This window comes from Serinus canaria, chromosome 9, assembly GCF_022539315.1.
Source record: "Serinus canaria isolate serCan28SL12 chromosome 9, serCan2020, whole genome shotgun sequence".
NCBI lineage: Eukaryota > Metazoa > Chordata > Aves > Passeriformes > Fringillidae > Serinus > Serinus canaria.
In genome coordinates this window covers 5,852,461-5,878,599 of record NC_066323.1, presented here as the reverse complement: position 1 = coordinate 5,878,599, position 26,139 = coordinate 5,852,461, and the positions used below count along the sequence as shown (strand labels likewise).

The following is a 26,139-nucleotide window of genomic DNA, read 5'->3' as shown; positions in this document are numbered from 1 at the left end:
CCTGAACATGGCACATTATCCATCTGCTGTGATTACTGTACAGGTAGGCAGCTGGGACTGTGAACGTTAAAATCTGTGGGTTTCTGTGCAGCCCATCACTGCTGCTGCCAAAAGCCCTCAATAATGCATCTTCATGGCTTTTACTGTACTTCAAGGTGCAGAATTTTCCTTGGCATTTCCCTCCTCCCTAATTAAAAGGAAGTTTGATATCTTGGTGGTTTGATATTTGAAGTTACTTGTCTTGATATTACTTGAAGTTACTTGAAAATCAGTCTCTCAGATTTGGTTTGTGTTTTTGGAATATAAATTGTTGGGAAGATTCATAGATTGTGAGCTTATATGTGCAGGGAAGCTGTACCTGACTTTCAGGATTGGAGTTTAGCTGATGGCTTGAATGGTTGAACCAAGCATTTTCCTTTGGTGAACTTCAAGATTGAGTTCTCCTAATTTCTAGAAATCCTAAATTTCAGAATAAAAGTGAACACATGAAGTAATGGTTGCCTTGGCCTGCCCAGTGTTGATTCCACAAAATGTGGATAAGAGCTGAATTCACCCTGCCCTGTTTCCTGCTTTATTCTGTCACACCAGAAGTTTTTGGTTGGTTCACTGACTTAAGAATTTTTAGTAAAGCTCAACCCAGACCTGGAAGTGTTCCATCTCAAGGTTTTTTTCTATAGGTTAGGTTTTGTTTGTGTTAAGTACTGTGTTGTTACCCTCTTACTGTGCACTAGAACTGTATATTGAAGTAGCAAACTAACATTGCACAAACCTTTTGCATTTGTCTTAACACCCATTGCATCCAACTGGTGTTATTCAATAGCAAAAATTCAAGGAAGAGACGTTCAAAAATTCTCAGGTTTTATGTAGCTACAGCTACAGAAGAAAAAGGTAAAAGCAGCAAGAAGATTAATGAGATTACTTATTTAGTAGTCCAGAAAGCAAAAAGTATTCCTCAGACTATCATCCATCATTTCTGTTGCCTCAGGCAAACAGGATGCTTCAAGCTTACTTCTAATTTTACTGAGTATATTCAGTTTCCTGTGTAGCTTAAGATCATTAGTTGTTTCATTAATTCAAAATGACTAAATGTGACTATAAAGTAAAAATCATAAAAAATTAAAACTTTGTTTTCAGCTATGGGATTGCATCTCATAGCAGTTGAACTGTCACTCAACTTTTCTGGGCTTTTTTTGGTCTTTTTATATGCAGCTATGAAGAAAGTTGATATTTTCTTCTAATTTATATCTGCAACTTTTTATTACCTTCAAACATTGTTATTTTTTCTTTGATCTTTCCTAGAAAAAAATGTTCTCCTATGACTTTCTTAATCAATATTTATTTTCATTCTTTCTTCTTTTCTGTAATTATGTTCTGTAAAAAGTGAAAATATTGAAAGCAAAGTTAGGCTAAATCACAGTATCCCCATGTTGCTGGTCCACAGGAGTCTTAGCTTCATATTTCTATTGGTTACAAGGCAGTAAATTAGATAGATGCTCTTTGTCACACCCAATTTTGCAGGTGAGATCCCAAGACAGTCATGGCAGTGTTGAGTAATTGCAGTCAGCATTGTGGGAAAATGCTCTGGGAGAGTCAAGTGGAAAGCAGGGTGTGAATCACACACATCAGTTTTCCATCTCAAAACCAACCCACAGCCTGTTACAGCAGAGTAATGGAACCAAAGACTGAAATGCTTGCTCTGGGTAGTTTTTATTTGTTGTCATTGCGTTTTTTTCACTCTAACACAAAAGTTCTGCGTACCAACAGAGTCATGGCTTGATGATTGTCTCCCTTAGCTGCCACAATTCTAGTCTTTATTAAAATACTACATCAAACTCTACAGTCCTCCATTAAAACAGAATCTTTATTTTCAGAGATCCTTATAAAGTTGTCTGTCTTCCCTCTAAAAATATTAAATTAAGTTCATGACATTGCTAATCCAATAACAGTTATTATGTGCTCAAATAGGAAAAAAAGTGTTTTTACAAGTTAACTAACATAAAGCATTTGTAGCTTCTACAAGTCAATTTGAACTGAAAATTATGTTGTTAAGAACTCATGTTAGGAAATATGAAGGAATGAAAGTAGAGTCCTATCCAGCTGCCTAAATATTTACTCACAGTACTTCAAAGAATTTTTTTTGTTAGAAATGATGAAATGCTTTTCACTGCAATCTCTCAAGGGTTTTAACATTAAAAGTAGAGCCTTCATCTCTTTGATGAATTACAGAAAGTGGTCCATTTTATCTGTGGAATTCTAATGCCTTTTTCTGTAAAAGTAGATGAAAATCAGCTGGATGACACAATTAAAGAGGGAAAAGCTGGGCTGGGAAACTTCCTTTTAGGTATTCAACCAGACCATATTTCATTTGCTGGTTCCAACATGGTAGTTCAGAATTTATTTCTCTCTACATAAAGTTTAAGAATTCTAACTACTGCTCTGGAGAGCTCTTCATAACAATAGTAATACAATGAATTCCTAGTAAAATTAAAAGATCAGTTTGATAGATACTTATCTTCCTACAAACCTTCCTTTCTTCTCCTTCAGCATGTGGAATGAGACATTTAATACTATTTAATATCAGGCTCCAAAGTGAGGACTTAGACTTTATTTAAAATTCATTCACACATCATACAGTTAACAAGCTGTCTAGAATAATTGGGAAATTGCTTTTGTGGCATGTATAAAATGATTTAGTGGACTAGCATGCCACAAAGGGTCTGGCTTCAGAAAGCACCCACTGTTATTGGTAAATACACAAATAATTTACATCTCTTGGACTTATACTTGGAAAATTCTCCTGTTCTGGTGTATAAATTTGTGTATGTGTTTATATAGGCTTGTACAAAAACACTGATACATTTTTAAAGGCTGTTGCTGTTAGTGATTTATCCTCTCACTGCCTTTTGGGGACCTTCTGTGGAATAGGTAGACTCTTTCAATTCTACACAACAATATAACTTGCTCTGTTGTCTCTCCTCATATCCGAGTCTCTTTAAAAGTTTTGAAAATGAGGTCTCATTTTTTGGACAGTGCAGGTCCTGTGCAGGTGTGGTGAGAGATCACAGAATGGGTGGGTGGCACACAGGGTTGGCATCTGTCATGCTCATGGTATGCTTTGTGTTCACCCATTAGATGAAATGGGTGAACACAATTTAAAAATCATTTTTAAAAATCCACCATGCCCTCAGGAAAGAAGCAGCATTATATCACAAAAAGTGAATGCCTTAGGTGGAGGAGGATGCTTTTATAACTAAAATAATGTAGACATTGAATATGTAATATTTTGTTAATAGTGTCAGGTGCAATTTAAGTTCTCCTTCAGCAATGACAATCTTTTTCAGCTTTTCACTAGTTCTGTATAACCATAGTTCCGAGGCTATAACGTACAACTGAGATTATTTAAAATGATATCTCAATGTGAGACCAAAGTCTGACCTGAAGTTGACTGATATTACACAGTCTATCTTCACACTGCTCTAGATGATCTTGTCTGATTCTGATACTGTCTTCAGGAGTAAGATTGCCATAGAATCACAGAATCATAGATAGGCTTGAATTGGAAGGGACCTTATAGATAATCTCATTCCAATGCCTGTGCCCCCACCCAGCCTGTTCTTGAACATTATCTGTTGTATTTACTACTCCTTGTCCTTCCACCTTCAGTGTTGAAACTTTCTTTTTTTTTTTTTTTTTTCTTTTATTTTCAAAATTGATGGACAGGCAACTAGTGATTAATGAGAATAATTTAAACCAGCCTTCAAGTATTTTCAGTAAGCATCTCTCCTTTTCTGTTTAGATGAACACTGAATAAAAACCCATGTATGGGGAGCATTAAAGTGGGCTTCCTTTATCACATTTACCAAATATGTGAGAAAAGCATATGAAAAAGCTTTCAAGTGTTGCTGTGCTGACAGCTGCTTGTGGGGGAGGTCAGAGCCTTTCAGCGATCTGCCACTCTCCAGTAACTGTTCAAAGAGCTGCCAAGGCTGCCCCGTGAACATCCATTTAGCAGGAAGTGTTTGTCCTCCCCTTGCTCCACTGAACTCAGTAAAAAAAACATCCTTTAATGGAATAGGAGCAGGCTGTGACCTCAATACCCAAATCAAAAATTGATCTTTTGGCGCACTTTTTTGCAGTTTGTTGCTTTAGATTCTATCTCTATATATACCTTCATAAAATCTCTTAGTGTACAATTCAGACCTGACTGAAGAGCTGAATAAGAATTGGAAGTTGGTGTGCTTTAAGATTTTGCTGGTTTGGAATACTTGTTACTTGTATGAGCAGGCTTCCACAGTGTGTTTCTGTGAGAAAATGGGAGTGCATTATTCCTTTTATTGCCTGCCCCTGTGCTCTGAGTTGTGTCATGCAATAAGGCAGAGGGCGACACAGCCCGTGCAGTGTAGAAACATCAGGCAATCTCATTCTGCAATTCAGGCCAAGAAGCCCTGAGGTATTTACAGCAGATATTAACCCCCTGACCTCCTGGCCTCTCCCTGCATGAAATGGGTTGTGCTCTCTGGAGCTCTTACACCAGCTGAGGAAGCTGACTCCTCAGACAAAGGGATGGGACAAAAGGAACAATATTCAGGCAGGCTGTGCTCTGTGTAATGCAGATCCTCACTGTGAATGCCATTGAGTCAAATTTCCTCACTGCATTCAGATGTGGAAAGGTATAAAGTGATAGCAGGCATTTGAGTGAGAGCAATACAAAGGATTAACTATCAGAAACCTTTCAGGGCTGTTTTTGACTCCTTTGTCTTGGCTTTTGTGATTTGGCTTTTAAATCTTAATTGTGCAGGGGTGATAAGTCCAGATAAGTCTAGGTGATAATCATAGTTTAAAAAAAAAATGCTCTGACATAGCTTGCATGACAGCCTAATCCAAAATACAGCAGTAACTCTTTGTAATCTTAATGGTAAATGTTGACTTTATCCAAGCTTACAATTACAAATCCTTATTTAGACTTAACAGAAGACTGCTACAAAGGAAAAGCTAGTGACCTTAAACTTTTGTACTCTGAGCATGTATAAATGGCTCCTTCCATTCCAGTGTGATTTCTGTATGTGAAAAAAGCAACACCCAATGTCTCTTTTGTTGCATTTAGTGAATGATGACTGATAGCCCTTACATGCATTATATGGCTTTTCTCAGTATTGTTACATAAATTGCCTCGACTTTTTTTGGTGCTATCATTGATTTCTGACTGCTTCCTTGTTAAACACTGCTGAGGGCAATCTGTCAAGGGCTTCCATGATAGTGATGGGACTTTACAGTGGTGAACTAACATAATTCTTTTAAATTTCCACCAGCTAAATATCTGTTTAGTCATTTTTAGTGCAGCAAGATCATTTCAGAGAACCATTTTTCAGCTGAGTGTGGAATTTCAACTATTTAAGGAGGACTAAACTTAAAGCCCAATCAAGTTCAGCAATCACCTGTTCTTTGCACTCTTGCCTGTCCTTAAGCCTCCCCTAGAGAAGGGTAAAATCAAGCTATTTGGGTTTTTTGGAGAGTGGGGGCAATTAGCATTTAGTGTTTTGTAACTTAAGGAAACCAGGCAACAAATTCCCATTTAAAAGTGGTTATGACAAATAAAGAAGCAGTAATTATTTTTACGACTTCTTGACCTATTTAATCAAGTCCCTACTGCTGGAAAAAAGATCTTATTTTTGACTTTCGCTTTTCTTTATTTATCTCTTATATATTTATTGGGTGATTAATGTTAAATATGCAGCTTATTCCTCCTTAGAGAAAAGCAATATTGATTTTATTCACAGGATAATTTAATTTCCATCAGCATTTTAACTTCAATAGGTTCAGAACTTTTCCTGAGGAATAGAAAGAAATGCTACTTAAAGGAAATTAAGTTTTGCTATTGATGAATCAGGGAGTACCACACATTAATTCATGGCAAAATTAACTGAAGTATCATAATGACTATGGATCAGACTTTAAATTTATGCCAGAATTTAGAAGAAGCTATGGTAGTTAATATATTAAAACTAAATGTCTTTAAAAAAATGTATTTTTTTTTGTGGCTGACTGGGAAAATGCTTCAGCTAATCTTAAAATGTAAGAAATATGTTGTAGAGATATAATGTATTAAGCTCTGGTTTGTTATAAAGAAACTTGAAATTTTTAAATTTCTACCCTGTTACAATAACTATTTCATTTAGAAGGTGATTTTTTGCATGGATTCTTGTAGATAATTCACAGGCTGTTACAAGGACAGGAAAGCACAACACAGATGGGGTAATGGACAATGTTAAGTGTTGGCCTTGATGCAGTTTTGCCTCACATGAGATATTGCACCATGATCAATGCAGCCTAATAAATTTTGACCATCTGGTGGTATTAGAATGGAGTTCCCTGCCATAGAAGAGGAGGCACATGGTGTGGAGATTTCATTTGCCTGGCCACAGCTCTGGAATTAAATTCTTCCTAAGTAAGTAATTTTTACAGGTGAACTCCACATAGTTTTGCTCTGTTCCACATAGTTCAGGGTTTTTTTCCATCCTTTTTGAAGCACAAAAAGGAGATCTTCTACCCCAATGGTCTCATCCTGGAAGGAATATTCCCTACTGATCTAATCTCTCTACATTTTAAATGCCCAGGTTGGAATTTCTATATCTATTTTTTGATAAGAACCATAGAATCTGGATAGAAAATTGTAAACAATACTGATCAAAACTGGAGTCATGCTGCCAGGTAAGTCATCATGCTGTCTCAGTCTGTAGAGCTGCACAGTTTTGAAAGAGATAAAACTCAGGGAAATCTGACTTGGAAAAGCTATATAATTTTGAAAAAAAGAAAAAAAACTACTGTTTTCTATTTTTCAAAAAAAAAAAACTTCTCAAAATCTGATTTTTATTTTTATACCCCAAACATCCTGTGCCTGTAGATAAAAATGTGATTTCCTCATATGTCATTTGCCAGGAAATTTGACAGACATGCCCATATTCATGTCTCCTTGTCTTACTGTATGAGCACTTACCAGCAATTGCTCCCTATAAAAGGTATTGGGTATGCCTTTTAACACTCTGACAGTTAATAAATTCTCAATTGATTCAGGGACTAGAAGTGTTTGTTCATGTTTGAAGATTAATAATTGAGGTTAAAAGCTGTCATTTAAAGAAAAAATTCCTCCCCTCCCCAGTTTATTCCAGCCCCTAAACATAATTCACTCCATGGTTTGATACTTTTGAAGTTTTACTTAAAAGCATGATTTGATTACAAAGAGTGTTTAGACTAGCAACTCTGGGCTTTGGAAATTGCTGCAAAGGTTTAATGACTGAAACAATTTAACCCAAATTTAGCACCTGGTTGTGATTCAGATCACAGCTGCAGGAGAGGCAACGTGGCTCTGAGTGCCCCCAAAGTGGCCCAAAAATTCACACTGAGAGAAATCTCTCTGCAGCAGCCTTGCTGTTGGAAACCTGCTGCCACTTGAGCAAAGCTGCAGGGACTTGTTGGCCATGCTTGGTTCAGCAAGGGCTTTATGGCATCCCCCAGCCCCAGCCCAGGCCACAAGCAGGGTGGGTGACCAGCTGCTGGCTGTCTCCTGCTGTCCTGTGTCCGTGGTCACTCCTGGGCAGAGGGAGCACGGGCACTGCTCCATCCTGAAATGCTGTGTGGGTCCTGAGATGCTGCACAGGCACATTCCTACTTCCCTAGTGGCACAGACCTGGAGATCTGTGATGTTGTTTTAATTCATTATTGATTGTTGAAGGAGACTCATGGCCTGGGAACATCAGTATTAAAGGCTACCTGTAAATTTAGGCACTGGCTTGAGGAAGAGGGGTTTGCCTCTATTAAGGAGCTGTTATACAAGGAAAAGCCATTTCTAGGCTTTTGTTTATCTCTCTCCAGGATTTATGCAACTCAGTGTTTGTTTACCAGAAGTTATGAAGAATAGAGCTGGGGAAGAGTGACCTTCCAAAGCAGAGACAGTTTCTAGCCTGTTAGCAGGAGATCTAGAGGTTTAGGTCTTCCTCCTCCTCACAGTGGTTTGTATCAAATACTTTCCATCACCCTGTTGATACCAGGGAATATCAGTACACAGCTTTCAAGAGTTTAGTTGGCCTATTTAAATATCTAATTCATCTTTCAAAATCACTCTGCAAATATTTAGATAAATTGAAAAGAAATAACAGCTTGACCAACACCTGTGCCCATGACATCCCTGCCACATCAGACCTGTCTGAGGTAAGGTGGGAGTCTTCTTCCCTCTTTAAAGGTGGCTTCACACCCTACACTCCACAGGTATTTCCAGAATTATACTCAACCTGGTGGGTGAAATTTTGTCATTCCAACGACAGTAGCATGAAAGAGAGGATCTGAGAGATCCAGCTTTGAAACTGCAATTTCTGGTGTTTTTGTTAATTTGGTGCCCTTTCCCTTATATACCTCTAGGGGAACAAAATATGGGTCTGGTGGTATCCAAAATTATTTCAGTTGCTTAATTGTTATGTCATTGTCAGCTGTACATGACACAAGTTACTGGAATCAAAAAGAGCACCAGCAAACTTTCAAATAGATTGGGTTCTCCAGGTAAGCTGCTTTCCTGAATGAATTATACTGGGTGTTTATAACACTCATGGAACTTAAAGTGTGGGAGAAAAAGGAAATGAGTAAGGCTCCTAATTTGAGCAGTGATACAAGAGATAACAGTGGCCTTTTGTGAGTCATGATAAAAGGAGTTATGAGTTCAGGATCCAGCTGAAAGCCATCCTTAATCTCCTTGTATAGCTGACAAAATAGTAAACTGCAATTCTCTGCTTTCAGGATGAAAAGTGCTTAATGATACCTTGACCTGTGATCTCTGGGATGAAAAAAAATTAGGTTACTTGTTAATTTATGTGGGGGTTTTTTGCCTTGAGAAGTGATAAAAAAGCCCTCTTTAGGTTATTTGAATTATTTCCTTTCTTCATACAGTGTTAAATGAAAGAAATAATTTGACCAACTGGTTTTCAATTTCTCATTGAAAGTAAATGAAAGTGTGGATTGATTCTGACTTAAATAGGGAATGAGCAGCATTCAAATTTTTACTTGGCTTTTAGGTTTTCTTTTCTTTTTTTCATGCAGGATTGAATAAATATTAAAATGTACTTTTATACTAAAGATAGAATTTTACATATAACTTTTTTATTCTTAACTTTGCAACTATATTTTGAAGCTTTGTTTTTCTATTCACAGTCTGAAAGAGAATCAAACAAAATATAGCTTTCAAGCTGGCAAAGCAGCCCTACCTACAGCTTTTCATTGAGATTTTAAAAGCCCATCAAAGCACCAGCTCTGCATCCTTTCAAAAATATTTTATTTTACTCCCTTCCTCTAAGCAAAATATGCAAAACAAATTTTAAAAAATGCTCATCAAAATGAAATGTATGTTAATGAGTCATAACTGTCAAACAAGCAGTTCTTTCCTTTTGATGATTGAAATAATTGACTTTGCTAAAATGAACATTCACACATAAGTGGTGGTTGCTGCAGGATGTTCATTTCAATCATATCCCTAAAGCAGGACACCAAGATAAAAATGACCTGGGTTTAATAGGTTTTCATCCCTCCCTGCTCAAGATGTTAAAGAACTGTGGAACTGTCTAATACAAGTTTTTTAAATTTAAAGTTTGTGTTTGGGAATGTTGAGCAGCTCCTTTCTTCAAGGCCAGAGTTCCAGTCAGTACAGTGAGCTCAGACCAAAACTGAAACCTGTGCCAATGCTTGCTGCTGATCTATCTAATATGTGACTTTTATAGGATTTGACTCCTTTCTTAGAGCCAGGTTTCACCTGTGATAATGTTTATCTCTTATTTGTAGGAGGCAGGAAAAAGTGTAGCCTTGTGCTAGCAGTCATTTCCCGAGGCCACCACTTTGTCCACATTTTCTGAGGCCACCACTTTGCTCAGGTATCCTCCAAAACTGTTTGGGTTGTGTTCTTGGAACCCAGCAGAATTATCTGAGCTGAGCAGTTCAAATGGAGAAACTGAGCAAGGAGGTTCTGCTCTTGGGCCACTGATGGATGGCTCTGTTCATCTATAAAATAACAGCTCTTTGGAGAGCAGGGCAGCAAAATCACCCAGTGCAGTGTGAAAATCTGATAGCATTGGGGAGTGAATGGTCCTTTTACAGTGGGAGAGCTGAAATAAAACCTGCAGCTGTGCAGCAGGAGCTCAGCACACAGCAAGGAGCTCAGGGCACTGCCCCACAGCAGCCTTGGCCCAGTCCAGCTGGGGGCTCTCACATGTAGATCTCCCCTCCAAATAAATTACTATTCCTTTGGATCAGTGAGTCATATTCCAGGAACAGAGGGAATGACTAAATCTAATGTGAAGAAAGGGTAAGGAATACGTCAGTGGAGTTAAGAGGGGAAAGGAGACAGAATTAGACCATCACTTTTGGCAGCAAAGCACAGTTTGATGAAATTAGGCACAACGTGAAACTCTGCCTCCAGAGAGCCTGGGCAAATTGGAGATCTTTTAGAAAAAAATAATTTGTAGCCTCTTGCTGTGGGGAGCAAGTAGTTGTACAGTGTAGTTTTGAGGCATTTCTACTGAAGGGAGAAAAATAATGAAATCTTTTTAGTGAAGAATTATGTGTATGAGAAAAAAAAAAAAAAGAAATTTACCTGTATCAGGCTAGAAATTTTATTTTTTCAGGGAGATTTTTACCAATACCTGACCTGTTCAAGCAGTTTAGCTGCCAATTTCCTATCACTTTTGGCTGACATAGATCTGCGACAGCTGATAATTCAGAAGAATTTTATCAAACTGAGTTTAGCAATGGTGAATGTTAGCTGGTTGTGGTTGTAAGTAGGCTGAAGCACCAGCTCGTACAATATTTGATGTCCAGTTTGTACTCCTTTTCTTCATCTTCCCAATTAATTACATTTTTGTTGCAATTCTTGCTGTCTGAAAGACCTTCCCTGTTTAATTTTCGTGCCGTTTTATTTTTTGTTTGTGGCACTGTTGAGTAGCGAGTTTTTTTATAACTCAGACCTTTTTCCTGCAGAGGGACAGAGCGATCCATGAGAGGCTCGCATCCATCTGGTGAGGCACAGACAGCAGCTGACATTGGGGCAGCTTTGTAAGTAGAGCACTGAGAGCAATTAGCATTTGAATTAAAGCTACCTGTGGATAACAACAGGTGATTACCCTATTTAACAGCTGTTAAGTGGTGTTATTTGCCAGCCATAGACCACAGAGTGAGTGAATTGTGTGCATACAAATGGGAGTTCCTGTGAATACAAACGAAGGACGTTAATTAAATAATATTTCTTAAATTGCAATTGTGAAACGTAGAGGTGGACTCAGAACAGGTAACCCGTAGCAAAAGAAGGGGTTTGGAAGTGTTTTAGAATGCAGGACAGCAACTTCATGAAGGCTAAACCCCTATGTTTTGGCAGTCAACGTTTTGTTCTAGAAACAGAAAAGCAAAGCTTGATATTACCCTGATTCAGCTTCTGGCAAAAAAAGAAAATAGTAAGAAATTAAAGCGCATAAGATTATTTTCTCCTTCTGTTTTATCTCTGCGTTTCCAACAAGGCTTAATCAACCTGAGCGTTCTCTGGGAAGGGCAGCACTGCTCCCTCCGTGCATGGGTGGGGGAAAAGCTGCTGGGCTGCCCGCTGCCTTCTGTGCTGGGTACGGCTGAACGCCTTTTTGGCACATTTCTGTGGCATATGGCTGTGCAACATCCCCTCGAACCCGTGTGGGGTCTGTACCACGGCTCTGCTTCGGGTATTGCTGCAGAATATCCTACTGGCTCTGGCTGCACCTTTTCTGTAGACGCTCTCCTTTGCTCAAAAGTTTTTCCTGTGAACCCCTTCTCCAAGGGCATGGATTTTCATTGACCTTGTTCTAAGACTTCCCAAGGCATGAGAAGGTAATGCATCTACCAAGAAAGGCTGATTAGATTTCTGCTTTGAGTATTTGCTTGCACTCTACAAGCAGAATTATTTTATCAGCTATGATTGGTCTCATTGCTACTCCAGAACTGCTGGAGTTTTGTGTAAGTGCAACTGTCACAAATTACAAGATGAACTTCTGCCCTGTGGCACAATTATCCATTCAGTTAAAAAGCTCTCGTGCCTGGTGTGTGCATATTTTCATTGCATTAGTACGAATAGAGGATTCCAATTAATACACAAAAAGATGTAGACATTCAGTGCTTCCAGAGTACAGGAATGCAGGATAAATACTACAGCTTAGAAGGGATCACTGTTTTTTATTAATGAGAGCTGCCTGATTAAAGCATTTGCTGTTTTAGGTATTTAAACTGAAATGAAATGCCCATTAACAGTCAGATTCTGGCCAATTGCTTGCTACATCCAGCTAGAAAATTATCATACTGACAACCTTATTTAACTGGAATTTGATGTGGTTCAGAACGGAATCCATCTGCTATTAGGGAGCTCATAATGACTTACAGAATTTTAAGTTAAAGCACCATAACCCCTCAGTCATAGCTGCAATGCAGAAGGCTTGGACTGTTTACAGATGAGTCCTATGCCATCAAAGCAGTTATTTGAATACTGTTCAGTGAGGGCTGGTTATGTTAACACCTTCAGGTATGTCCTTTTTGTAGGGTTGCTCAGGGATCATACTGGTGATGCTTATCCATTCTTCCCCTGGCTTTAGGCCAGAGAGAAGCTCCATATTTGAGGGCAGACTATACATAAAACATATATCACTCATATTTTCTTTATTCTTTTGGAAAAGGATATATATTTTGGAAAATGCAGGAGATTATATATTTTTTGCAGATAGCTTCCTGTCACAAGAATATTGAAAAGCTACAGAAATTTGCTGCCAACCAACCAGTACCTTCTAAAGCCACGAGCCCTAAAGTAGTGACAAAATCTGCATTAGAACAGGCACTTTTCAGCAGGTTCTGAACTCTTGTGCTGGCCAGGTTACTTGCTGTATTTTACAGCTGCAGGACACTCACCCATTGTGTGAATCATCCCTGCTATCAGCACGTGGGCATCGTGACTTGTTTCAAGATTAGTGTGATAAGCACCATTTGTCTTTTTTTCTTTTGTCTCTTGTGCTGGGTGATGTGATTTATGTTTGGAGTTTGTTTTCACGAACAGGACGGGATTGCTGGGGTAGTTCCTTGAGCTTTATTTGCAACCTCAGCCTCATTTCATGGTCGAGACAATAGAAAGATGGCAAACACTCACGTACAGCCAGCAGCAGCCAAAGATTCCTTTGTTCCAGAGCACTTAAAAAACTTTCTAGCCAATAACATATTGTACATAACATTGTACTAACCAACAGTGCTATTGTTTAATGTCCTTGCTATACCATTGTAACTCCTACTTTCATACTTTGCAGCTGCAGCTAGCTCTCTGTTCTCTCTGTTTCCTAGGCTTGCTTCTACAGCTTTCTGGAAATCTCTTTACCTTTACTATTTCCCACAGGTGTCTTGGATGGACAGGAGGTCTCCTGCCACAGGAAGAGAGGTGACAAAATGAGAAGAGGTGGGTGTTCAGCACAGACAGGCCAGCTGGGTGAGGGAGAGCACAAGATGTGCTGGTGCTGTGGCTGGGAGAGGAAAGCCCTGCTGGAGCCCCAGGAAAGCCTTGCTAAAGCTAAAGCAGCTCCCCATGGGCAGCTCTTGGCAGTGCCTGCCCACGGCACAGTGGGATCCAGCAATCTATCCTGCCTTTCTGATGCCTCCTTCCTGCTAATCTGTGTCTGACAGGATTATTTCACACAATGCAAACCCAAATCTGTCTATTTAGAGATAACCAGATAAAGTAAAAAATATATCTAGAGACAGCTTGACATTTTTTTTAAATTAAAAAGGAATTGTTTAAAGTGCAGAGAGAATAACAGTGTGTTCTCAATCAGGGACAGGCTTTAGCTTCAATATCTGATGAATCAGTATGTGAAATGAGAATTTAGTTGTTTGGTATAGATTTAAAGCTGTTTCCTACCCAGGACAAAAATTCATTTGTCTCTAAAAAGTCATGAGACAAAGGAACCCTCAAAATAACCTTGTTACATTGCAAAAACATGAAATTTTTCTGGGGGGAGTATAGTATTTCAACACTGTGACTGATAAAGCTCTTAAAAAGATTGTCATTTCTGTCAGTCACATATCCACATGATTTGCAAATGTGCAAAGCTGGTTCATAAACTTAGCTGTTTCTTAATTATGACATTAGGCTGCAAAGGAAATTATAGCATGTTGCAAATATTTTTATTTGCTCTCTGTTGTGTTTGGCCCACTTATCATAAGCAAAATATAGAAAATGCAGGTTCATATAAGCTAACAAATTACTAATATATGAAAGAAATATGGCAATGGTGGTACTTTATTAGAGCTGCAAATCTTTTTTTTATTATTATTTTGGCTCGAAAACCTAATAAATAAAGGATGAAAGAAACATCACCTAATTAAGGTCCTGCATTGTGATGCTAGAACTACTGATAGAATAGCTGTTTAACAAGATTGGAATGAATGTTCAATTGTCACAGCTTTGGAAGGTGTTACACAGTGGTTTAATATATTACTTCTTTTATTCATAATTTCTTTAAGCAATGCTTAATATCAGTCATGTTTGTGTTCAGTTGTTTCCAATATTTTACAGGAAAAAGGAGGGCTCTAACATAGGTTTTCATTATTTAAAATTTAACATCCCAATGAGTTTGAAAAGTGAGAAAACTAAACCTTATTAAGCTGCTGGGTTTTTTTTCCCAGTGCAATAAATAAACTAAAATTTATTAGTAAATAATACAGGGAATGCATCAGGCTGAGGAGGATTAAGTGTTCCTTTCAGAATAGAGACACATTCTTCAATGTTCAGATGCCCAGGGGTAATGTTTAATTAACCCACTCAGTTATAAATTCATGCAGACAATACTTCATCATTATAAAACCCGTAGCAGAAAATGCTTCAGAAATGATCCTCTCTCAGACACCAGCTAACATCAACTTGCAGTTGTTTCATCAGAAAACCATTGCAAGTAAGGATGGTTAAGGGCTCAGGAGGTCCTTGGAATATTTTGGTTTTCATTTGCTGCTGGTGTGGTGTGTGTTATCAGAGACTTGTCAAGCAAACCATCATCTTGTCCAGACTCATGGATTGGTTCTAGGTAGTCCTTCCCTCCCTTTCTTTGCTCATGCTGCTCATGATGTCCTGCCCAAGTCCCCAAAAGTGATAATCACACCAGACATGGCCAACAGGGCAGAGCTGTCCCACAAGAGCACAAACTGGGGACATAAACCAGCTGTCAGCCAGATAGTCTTGGCCATTCTGATTGATTTCTGATATGCAGAACTACACCAAAGTTGTGACCATAATTTATAATTACCCTTTGGATAGTGTGAGCTGGACATACATACAGGATATGTAGCTGTTGAGTCTCATTAAAGCAGGTTTAATATGGGAAGGAAATAGAGAGGAACTCTCCTGTGTCCACTTACTGCTTTCCTGAACTACCCAGAGCCCACTGTTTAAATAAAATCTAATCCAAACTGGGCAAAGTGCATTTGGTGCTCCCTGCTGAAACCTTCCAGAATCCTTAAACCATCAGCTCTTGTGGTTCACTGGATACCTGAATGAATTATTTTCAACTGATTTGGCACCACTTCAAAGGAACAGATGGTTCGGTCTTTACTGCAAAAACAATAACTGCAGCAACTACAAAATAATCTGTGATTCTGCCTAGAACCTATTTAAATAGAAAGAAGAGATCTTTGACCATCTTACATTCCTGACAATTACCTCAAGGAAGAAATCTATTTCCCAAGATAATCACATTATAATTTTCTAAGCAAAGTATCACATCCATGGAGCAGTTGTCTGAGACTGAGCTGTTATGGATGAGTTTCTAATAGTGCCTCCCCAGCAATACAGCAGCTGCAAGGAGAGAGATTGTGAAAACATGGTGCTCAGGGACTTTACCAAAGCTGAAAATAAACTAATATATGTTACAAAGGAAATGGTAGAAGAAGAAAATGGGGGATAAGCGCCCAGAAGGAAAAATGATGTGATTAGGAATATGCAGCAAAAGCAGAACAGGTTTCAAATAGCCAAAAATTGTCCAGACTACCATCTACTTCCTTTTAGAGAATGTTTTTACTGCTCATGGTCTAGAAGTGCTTGTTAAAAACCAGTGTGCAGCCTGCCTTGGAATAGGATTCTCTTGAATTTGCCTTTTAGTCTCTAATATTTCAGCCTAGGAAAAGCAATATAATTGACAAAGTAATTTTCTACTATTATTGAAAAAGAAATAGTCAGATATACAAGATTAACATTAGGGATAAAGCAATAAATAGTGCTCATTGTATGTAATACATACAGTTTTGCAAGTTTTAGGGGAATATATATAAATATATATAAAAATGGCATTCATTAAAAACTAAACCTGTCTCTGTACAGACTAGCTGTCAGATATTAATATGAAATCTCATTTTTTTCTATGCATTCCTATTTTTAAATCCCAAGTAAATTCTGCAGAATGCTAGTGTATATTACAGAAGAGATAATCTTCTGCATACAAGACCTATGCCAGTGTCAGTTTTCTGGCTTTTCTGGGCAACTCTAATTATTGGGAGCGTGCTGCAAGAAGAAATATTTGGAGAGCTACTTTAGCTGAGGCAGTACTTAAACATTTAGTTGCTTGGCTTTTCAGCTGCTTTTAGCCTGTGCTGTCCCTTCTGTTCAGATGGTGAACAGGGTAGGGAGAGGATTCAGCATGCTGAGGATTTGTCTTCTGGTCATTTTTCAGCTAAATTTGATTCCTGATCCAATCCATTGCATGGACCTGATGATGAGAGAGCTGCTCATGGGGAGGAGTAACCCCTAAGCAGCACAGAGCCTGTGATTTAGCTCTGCTAGAGAGTGAGCACATGTCAGGCTGGGGCTGGCATGCATAAATGTGTTTCTCTGCTCCTGAGTCGGGGAGAGCCAGGCTCCACGGAGGAATCCCTGCTGGAAAGCAGTGGCTGTGCATGGCACTGAGGGGAGGCTTTGGGGAAGGGCTCTGGCTGCCGAGGTTGTTCTCTGACTGCTCCAGCTGGCAGGGCAGGCAGCTCCTGCAGCCTGGCAGTGAACGTGGGCTGTTCCCTGACTGAGATACAGCTGCTGTTTAACTGAGGGCTTGGAGAGCCCTGAACATCTGTCAGAGAGGCAAACAGGTGGAACCCAGCTGTGGCCACAGTTGCTCTTACAATTCTTGGATTATATTGAAACCTCTGAGGTACTCCTTAGATTCCCTGTGGAAAGCACATTCCTGGTTTGTTAACATATTGCCCTCAGCCAGTAGCCTGGTCCCTGCTCAGGGAGGGTTGCATTTTCTGTTTACACAATAGAAGCAACAGCAAGGAGAAAGGTTCTAAATAATTATGTTTGCTAAGTGTACCCAAGAAGCTTGACTGCAGTCTCAGCACTGATCTGAGTGATTTCTGGCAGCTGCTTTACCCTGATGCATGGAGATCAGCCTTACTGTGTTCACAGGATACTTACAGGGGCATTTTTTTATCCTGTGTGATGAACATGATGGCAACAATTAGCAATCAGCAAACAGCAGTGGCATGATTACTAACACAGGTAGTTTTTAGAAATATTTTCTGTGTTGAACAGAGCAATTTTATTTTGCTTGAGTTCTACTTAAATATTCCTTACATTCAAATATATTTTGGGGAAAAAAGGCATTATGTAAGAAAAAGGTTCAGGCTGTTCTCAGTGAGATCAATACAGCTCATCTGTTTATATGATTCTAAGGAGGATATGTTGGGTAAAATACTCTGGGGAAAAGTACTCTCAGTGAATATCAAATGATAGAACTTCTCTTTCATAATTAGTCATATTTAATTGCTATGAGACCTACATTTAAGCTTACTTTAGGAATCTGTTTTTCTATGGATTACTGGAGAAAGACCAAAGATGTTTAACACACATGACTTGAGAAAAAAGGTTTTTCCAGGACACAGAAAAGGTGATGCAAAATAAAATGTCACTTTTGTCTTCCTTATATATTCAGTAGTTGACAGACCTTAGGATTTTTTATTTGATAGCTTCTATTTTTTGTCATTTTTCTCATGTTTCTAAATTAGTTGTAACTTTCAACTATTTTGTTGTCCATCAAAATCAGAAAACAAGGGAATCTTACCAAGTGAAAACTTTTGTTTTTGAATGCTGCCTGTTCTGTCATTCTTAGTTCAGCCTCAGATTTAGGATCTCTCAGTGGGAGGAGATGGATCTTTGGTGAACACTGACTTTATCACAGCTTGACAGCACTTTATTTTCTGCCTTGGTTTTAGTGGCTTTCATGTTTTGTGTTTATTTAGCTGAAAATTGAAAATGAGTTGAAAATACAAACCAAGTTGCAATCAGAGCTGTAGGACAGCTTTGTTGTAGTGTGCTGCACATGTTAAATCCTTTTTGCTACATGAATTTCTTCTTTATTAAAAAAAACCAAAACAGCTAAACTTTCAACATTTGACCTCACTGCTAATGCTGATGGACTTGGGGCTCTAAGTGCTTTACTGAGAACCCTGGAAAATGCACATGGACAGCCAAATTGAAGGGGAAAATAGCTCTGGAGTCAATGTGTCCATGGGATTCCTCAGCTGCTGGGAATCAGCTGTGTAGGCACAAGGCTTTTCCAAATTCATAGAACCATGGAATGGTTTGGGGTAGAAGGGACCTTAGGGATCATTCTGTTCCAACCCATGGGCAGGGACACCTTCCTCTATCCCAGGCTGCTCCAGCCTGGCTTGGACACTTGCAGGGATCCAGGGGCAGCCACAGCTTCTCTGGGCACCCTGTGCCAGGGGCTCACCTGTACTGCTTTGTAAATAATCAAGGCTTCCTAAAAGCCTGCTAAGTTGAGAAGCACCATTAATAGCAAAAGAGTATTGGAGGAATGATTTGTAATTAAAAAGGTTTTGCATCGGTGCCGGTTTGTTTCCTGGGCTCAGGAAGGCTCTCCTGCACAGGTGGGAGAGGTCCTGCTGTGTTTTTGGGTGATGCTGATACATACATGGGCTCTGCCTTTTGGGAAAGCCCTTCACTCACCTGCAGTCTGGAGGGTTCCCAAGGCTTAGGTTAAACTGCATTTCAGGCCACAATAGCCAGTGTCTGTGGAGTTGTTTGAATGGAAATGAGCATCAGTTCCTTGCTGAGGGTGAAACAATCCAGCAGAGAAAGGTTCAAAAAGAGAAACAGACATGTACAACTCTGAAATCATATAAAAGTATTCTTTTTTTAAAGTAATCTTAAAAAGTATTCTTTCTTCTGTTACATAATAACAAGATTAGATAATAACAAGAACTTGGTCTTGTTTTGATCTGTGACATCTCAGTTTTAAAAGAAAGGTCTAACGATTTTCTTCCTTTATCTCTTACCTATTCCACAACTTAAGCTGTACAGGCTTTTCAAGGTCGAGTGTGTTCTCACACCTTCAGCACGTTTCTGTTAGAGTGCTGTGATGTAGGATTGTGTTTAGCTATAGTCTTGGACAACTCAATTTGTTGTTTGCTATTTTACAGAGATATAAAATGGCACATTGACATGGCAGGTACATGGCAGGTGTGTTCTGAAGATTTGTTGCTAATTATCTGCAGGAAACCATGGGAAAATCATAAGAAGTTTATGTTTAGCTTTTAATGTACTGCAGATTGTTGAAGGAAATAAAGGGGACCAGACAGAAGGGCAAGGAGGTGGGAATTTCTGTGATGGGTACTGCTGCTTTCACTTTCTCTGCCTGCTTTGTGTCTTGCCTAATTAACTTGTATTTAATCTCCTGGAGCAAAGAGTTCCCAACTCCATGTTTGTCCATGACAATCACAGTGAGATCCTGCTAGAGGACTGTTCCAGCAGTGATAACTGTTTGCAGTGTCACATGTTCTTTTCTTTTTTTTCCTAGTGAAAATGAGCAAATTAAAGACCGTAACTAGGATGTTTACAGCAGCAACATGGTGAACAAACAGATAAGGTAATTTTACCCCTTCTGTTAGTTACCAAAGCAACACTATAAAGATCTTTTTAATTTAGTTTAGTGCTGTGAAGATTAAAGCTTAATTAAAATGGTGATATTAAAAAAAAATTAAAACCTGAAGTAGCATAGGAAAAATAGAAAGATGTAATTATGGTCCAGTGAATGCTTATCACTTGTTATGAAGTTTTAGAGAAGAGGCATTTTTTTCTCTCTATTGAGAGTAATTTTATTTTGATCATAAATTTGAATGACCAGAACAACCCAGGATCATAGCTGTTTATAAATTAATAAAGACAGTTGGAAGGAATGTGGTATTCTGCTCACAAAATAAGGGGTAGTTATTTTCCTTGGCTGGCCCTATTCCTAAAAAAATTCTCTTTCATACCAATGAGGCATAAAGGCTCTGCAAAGACAAAAAAAAAATTTCCTTTACTCCAGTATTTCACATGGCTTGCATAAAAATTTAGCTTTTTATTATTAAAAGATATCTTACTTTCAAATTGTTTAATAGACATAACCTATTGTGAATTTGAAAGGTTAGATTTTCAAGTGGTTCTAACTGGCATCATTTCCTACACTAATTTGTACTGGGTGAAAAGATATGTGATGGACTTGATGTGATATAATTATTAGAAATTCCTCCAGGAATATGACTTTTGTTGGCTAGTTAAACATCTGTTGCTTTGCCAGATTCCTCCTAATGAGTTTAAAATCATTGTGGAGAAGCCATATGTCTGCCCAGCAGAAAGCAAACCAGGACACAGCACAATATTCTTTCACTGCAAAATTCCAAGTAGGAATCTCTGCCCATGACAAAGCAGGAGCAGTGGAGAACAAGCAGTTCCAGCTTGTCAGCTTTGTTGAGAGGTCTCTTTCCAAATTCTTCCAGAAGTGAGCTGGTGAGATGCCATGGCTGGTACCCTGGAGAAGCAGCTCCAAATACCACAGGACTAAAAATGCCCTTTTACTAACTCCCTCTGCTCATATTGCTCAAGCATTTTAAAACTATCTTTAACCACATATCACACATTACTTCTGGGCACAGAATCATTAGCAAAATTAGGCATTTAGCCTTGCATCAAAGCAGCATTATATTTATAAACTACAGAGATGTCTGCTGTTGGTAAAACTCAGCCTAGTAGCTTAACTCTGACTTTTTGCCCCAGGATGCTGTGGAAAGCAAAAGGTCGCTGGACTTCAAGGACAAACTCATGGAAAATGAATCCTCTGAGATTGCTGAAACTCTGTCTGGCCCTGGATGTCTGTGAACTGCAAAGGCCTGGAGGAGAGGGAGCACACAGGTGATGTATTTCATCAGTCTGCCCTGCTCTTGGAGTCTTTCCTGATTGCATGCTAGAGGAAAGACATTGCCTGTAGCTTTGGTTAGGTCCTCTACAGCAATATTGCTACCAAACAATTGTGGCAAACAACAATTTTAGTTTTAAAAATATTGCCTTTCTTTTCCTAAACAAGGTATAAATGAATTTCTTGGCTTTCAGGCTGGCATATACATATACATGCACATACACATATATAGATATAAATATATTCCACAGGTCTGCAGCTCAATTAGTTATTCCAGGATATATTTTTGATTTTGCTGGCAAATATAAATCTTTCTGATGATGTGTTATAAATCTCTCTGGTGGTGTTCCTGCAAAACTTAAAACCCTTCTAACCAGGTAGCACTCCAGGAAACTCTCCCACACCTCCCAGCTTGGATCACTGTCTTTGAGGAGCCATAGATAATAAAGGGCTATAGAATTTAGTGTCATCCTGGAGCAGGTACAGTTAAAAATTATAATCAAATATAATTGTAGTCTTACGAAAATGAAGTATCTTTCTTTACAAAGAAATATTAGTCTCTAATATATGCTTTCAGAAACAAATAAGAAAAAGCCATGTAAATTTATTCTAGAATGCCATTGTACAATTTACCCTGCCACGGGCTCTGGCTATTTATGTTTTTGACTGCACTGTCTTCACTAAACTTAAAAAAAAAAAATTACCATGGTAACCACTGCATCACACAACAAAGACTTGTATACACCACTTAGATCTTTAAAGAGGCAGAGTCTGGAATGAAATTATTGTCTGCATTTTTTAACAATAATATTTTTCTTAGTAAATGCCTGTTTTGTTGTTTTATCAAATAACTTTGCATTTAAAAGCAGCATATAAAATAGAGCATCTGAAATAATTCTGTTTTAAGAATGTTAACTTTATGAGAGCTGTTCATGCAGCTGAGATCACTGAGCTGTAAAGGGTGATAGGGTATAGGTGTGAGATGATGATACTCCTTAATTCTTTATTTCTAATAATTTTTCCACAAATTATTTTTCCATTGTAAAATGAAAAAATATACAATTATTTTTGCACTTTTATTGCAGTACAGTGTGGATGTCACAGGAAGGTCACACTGGTGACATATGTATTGATATATGCTTGCCATATCTATATATGGCTACATTTTCTAACTGATTTTAAGAGGTATCTTCCTGTGGAGGGGGGGAAAAAATAGTGGAGGCCATTCCATCAGTCTCCAACTTTCTAACGCTGCTTGATACTTTCATAGGAGAGCACTCAGCCCTTTGCTATTACTGCTCATTCCTCACCTCTTGGTTCACATGGAACACCCCACCCCAGAGCTGCTCTGGGTGCAGGTAGGAAATTCCCCAAACATTTTTCTGCATCTCACACGGCCCTATAACTCCCCTGTCAAATAATTAATGGTGGTTGCAATTAAGAGTTTGTCTCATTGGCCCTTGCCACTTGTCTGTTCTGCTTTTGTTGCTTTTCACCTGCAATATCTCCCTCAGAGGCAGGATCTCATTAATCACTGTCATTCTCAGTAGTACAACTCAACTGATTTTCAGAGATTACCTGTAACATGTAAGCAACACATTGACAAATAAGCCCTTGAAATTCCATGTTTAATCACTGCAGTAAAATGCCATTTCTGTTAATATTGCAGTTTCTTCACTTTAGATAATTGCACCTTTCTTGATTGTCAGATATTCAGTGAAATAAGTGAGGAGAGAAGAATGACTGTAACGGAATCATTTGTGAAATGACATCCCCTTTCTTTTCCTCCTCCCCAATTACACCATCTTTATGACACAACATGGAGAAAAGGATGCTTTCCTTTCCAAGAGAGAGGAATAAGTTGGTTGACACAAGGTTGACATTCACAGCCCTGGTATGCTGACCACAGCAGCCAGAACAAGTCTTAGTCCCTACACAGGGTGGTTTTTCAGTAAATACCATAACAAAATACATATAAAATAAATACTAAAACATTGAATGAATCCCTTAAATGCCACTGATTGTATTAACAGGCAGTACTTTTGGATCCAGCCTGTTTTCTTTTGCTCAGGTCAATGTCTCTTCTGGCCAGCCCTTGCCCACAGCAGTGACTGGTGTAGCTGAAACAGTGTTTTTGTAGTTGATATTATAATTTCAGAACAGTGTTACATCTCCATACTTCTACAGGAAGGTCCACTTCCTAAAAATGATGTATTTACACAGCTGCTGAATCTTTTATATGCAATTTCTGTGGAAACAATGTCTCCCTGACTGCTTGCCTGTCAGCTCCTATTGTGAGCAATTAGAAAAGGGCAGTGCAAGCACATAAAAGAGCTCTGGGTTCCTGAGATCTAATCTTTGTGAGAAAAGGACTTGGAGCTGGGAGCAGTAATGCATTGTGGTACAGCAGTGCACAAGCAGTACTTTTTTTTTTTCCTTGTCCTGATTAATTGGTTCAGTGTTAAGTGAGGTAACAGTTTAAAGAACTAGCTCATTATGTGAAATTACTCTGTCTGCTGTGATACTTAAAGTCATCTTGCAACACTCTGGAGCTCAATGCATAAAATATTACATTGGTAAGTAACTCTCCTGCTGGATAGAGCCTTTTCTTTCAAAAGTTAACTTAGGGATATGAGAAATCTGTCCTTGCACAGAGTGTCTGATCCAGTGCCAGTGCCTAAGGATGTTCTTGGAAGGATTCCCATCTTTAAACACTGGATTGGGGTCTGTGGTGCAGGAGCTAAAGTGCTGAGGGTTATACTTGCAGCAATAAAATATGGCATTACTGTTAATGCAGGAAAAAGGCTACAAGAACGTAGGTTGACAGTGAAATACTGACAAGAAAAAGCAAGAGCTGTGTGAGGGCAGAAAAAGGGGACTTTATAGAGGGAAAACTGGGAAATCATGAAGACTAAAATAATAGTTGTTTTTCCCAGCTTGTTCTCATCTGTTGCAACTTACATGCAAGTGAAGAACAAAGTGTTTTTTCTGCACTCAGGTAATAGGATACCAGTTTAAAAGGTGTGAAGGACACAGACATCACACAGTGAAGTCAGGGGTTGTTACTATGGAATAGCCAAGGTACCAATGTTGAGATGCCATGCACTTGCTCCCCAGGCTGGCATAATTAGATAGCTGCAAGATAAGATATTTTTGTCCAGAATTACAGAATATGGTGGGAGCTGGCAAAACAGCACAAAATCTTGAAGGCACACTCAGCAGGGAAGGTGACAATTCCTGCAGGGAGTTGTAGTAGGTTTTTTAAGGTTTTTGTCCTCATCTTTACCAGCCTGAAGACAAAAAACTCACCTCTAACTTATACCAGGGGTGCAGTAATCAAAGCATGGTGCAGAAGCTCATGTGAGATCTCAAGATCAAGTATATTATTTTGGTAATCCATTAGGAAAAAAGGCTTTTTGCCCATGTATCTGCATGTTTTGTACCATGATCTTGTGATCCACGAATCCTTGTCTCTCTGTAATTGCCGCTGTTATTAAAACTGACGTCAGAATTTATGAGTTCCTGGCACCCAGTCATGTTCTTTGAAGAATAAAGCATGCATAAGCAAATTAACAAAACCAGTAACCTCTCTGGACATTGTGCAAGAATTGTGGTATTTTGCATTGTAGCAAAGCTAGAAGCCAACAAAGTGACTGGTTTCTCTCCCAGAGCTACAGTGAATTTGATGGCATTGCACAGACTTGGACATATATTAAACAGAGCCATGTTTACTTGTGCTGCATAAGAATCACAGGGGGAAGGAAAATCAATGTTTTCCAAATGGAATAGAAGGGAGCCATGAGGAAAAGAAATGGTATTTTCAAGCTTCTTTGAAAGGTAACACAAACAATGCACAGAGTAAAGAAAATCTCTGAAGAAAAAGCACTTGCCAATGTCCTCTTTATTCCATGTTTAACTTGTTTTGGAGGATTAAGGGATGGTCAGTCCTTAGTATTATTTTTAAAAGTGGGGAGTGCCTGTGTGAGAATAAGACATTGAAATTGATATTTTGAATTGGAAGCTGCATGATGCATCTGTACATCTTGAGAGCAACAGAAGACAGTCAGATTTTAGAGGAGCACTGAGATGACACTGAGAGTGCATGATGCAGTGGTGTAATGAAAGAGAGATCAATGCTAAAATGAATGTAACACCACTGAGGAGTGCACACAGATCAATACTCTTGTAAGCCATGGAGTATAATCCTGCTATATAGGTTCTGTTAGATAGTATACTCAATTCTAGGAAGACAAATTTTTCTGCATTTCTTGAATGTACCTCTGACTTATCTATCCTAAAAATTGTTCTTCTTTTGGAATGTAAAAGCTTGACTCTTTTGTCTTCCCACCCATGCATGCTAAGGAAAAGATGCAGTGCTATTTGTAAACTCCCAATCCTCAAAAATGTGGCATAGGAAGATAAGATGGACAGTCAGCAATGAGCTGTGTTTCATCAAGTCTTTGAAATATTGCTTTGTTCCTGTCCCCTATTACTTCCCTCTCTTTTTCATGAAGGAAAATATTTTAAGCACATTTATTCAAAATGCAGTCTCAAGAGAAAGGGGGAGTTTGGTCTTGCACCCTCCACTTATGTTGTGCAAAAACCTTGCATAATTTTTTTTTCCATTTTCTGATATTGAGAGCTTAAAACTATTACAAAAAGATCCTAGAGTTTCTCTCATTTCTTGATGCCTGGATAGCCTTGGAGTCATTGAGCCTTCATGGTTTGTGTCTAAATTTTGCCAACCCTTGCTATCCCTGCCTGGGATGTTTGTTAGTGTTTGATGGATATTGTAAAATAATTTTTCTTAGGAAGGAGTAGATTGAGGACTGAATGGGAAGATCCTGCACTCTGACTTTCATCTCTGGATCCTGAAGGG

The 26,139-nt window shown here is 38.6% G+C and overlaps 1 long non-coding RNA gene across 1 annotated transcript; it reads left to right on the top strand.

The window, feature by feature from the left end:
- Positions 1-11,010: 11,010 nt before the first annotated feature.
- On the top strand, positions 11,011-19,950 carry LOC127059939 (uncharacterized). The gene is made up of 3 exons (XR_007778296.1): positions 11,011-11,085; positions 13,424-13,483; positions 19,884-19,950. It is a non-coding gene; the product is annotated as an uncharacterized LOC127059939 (long non-coding RNA).
- Positions 19,951-26,139: the final 6,189 nt, after the last annotated feature.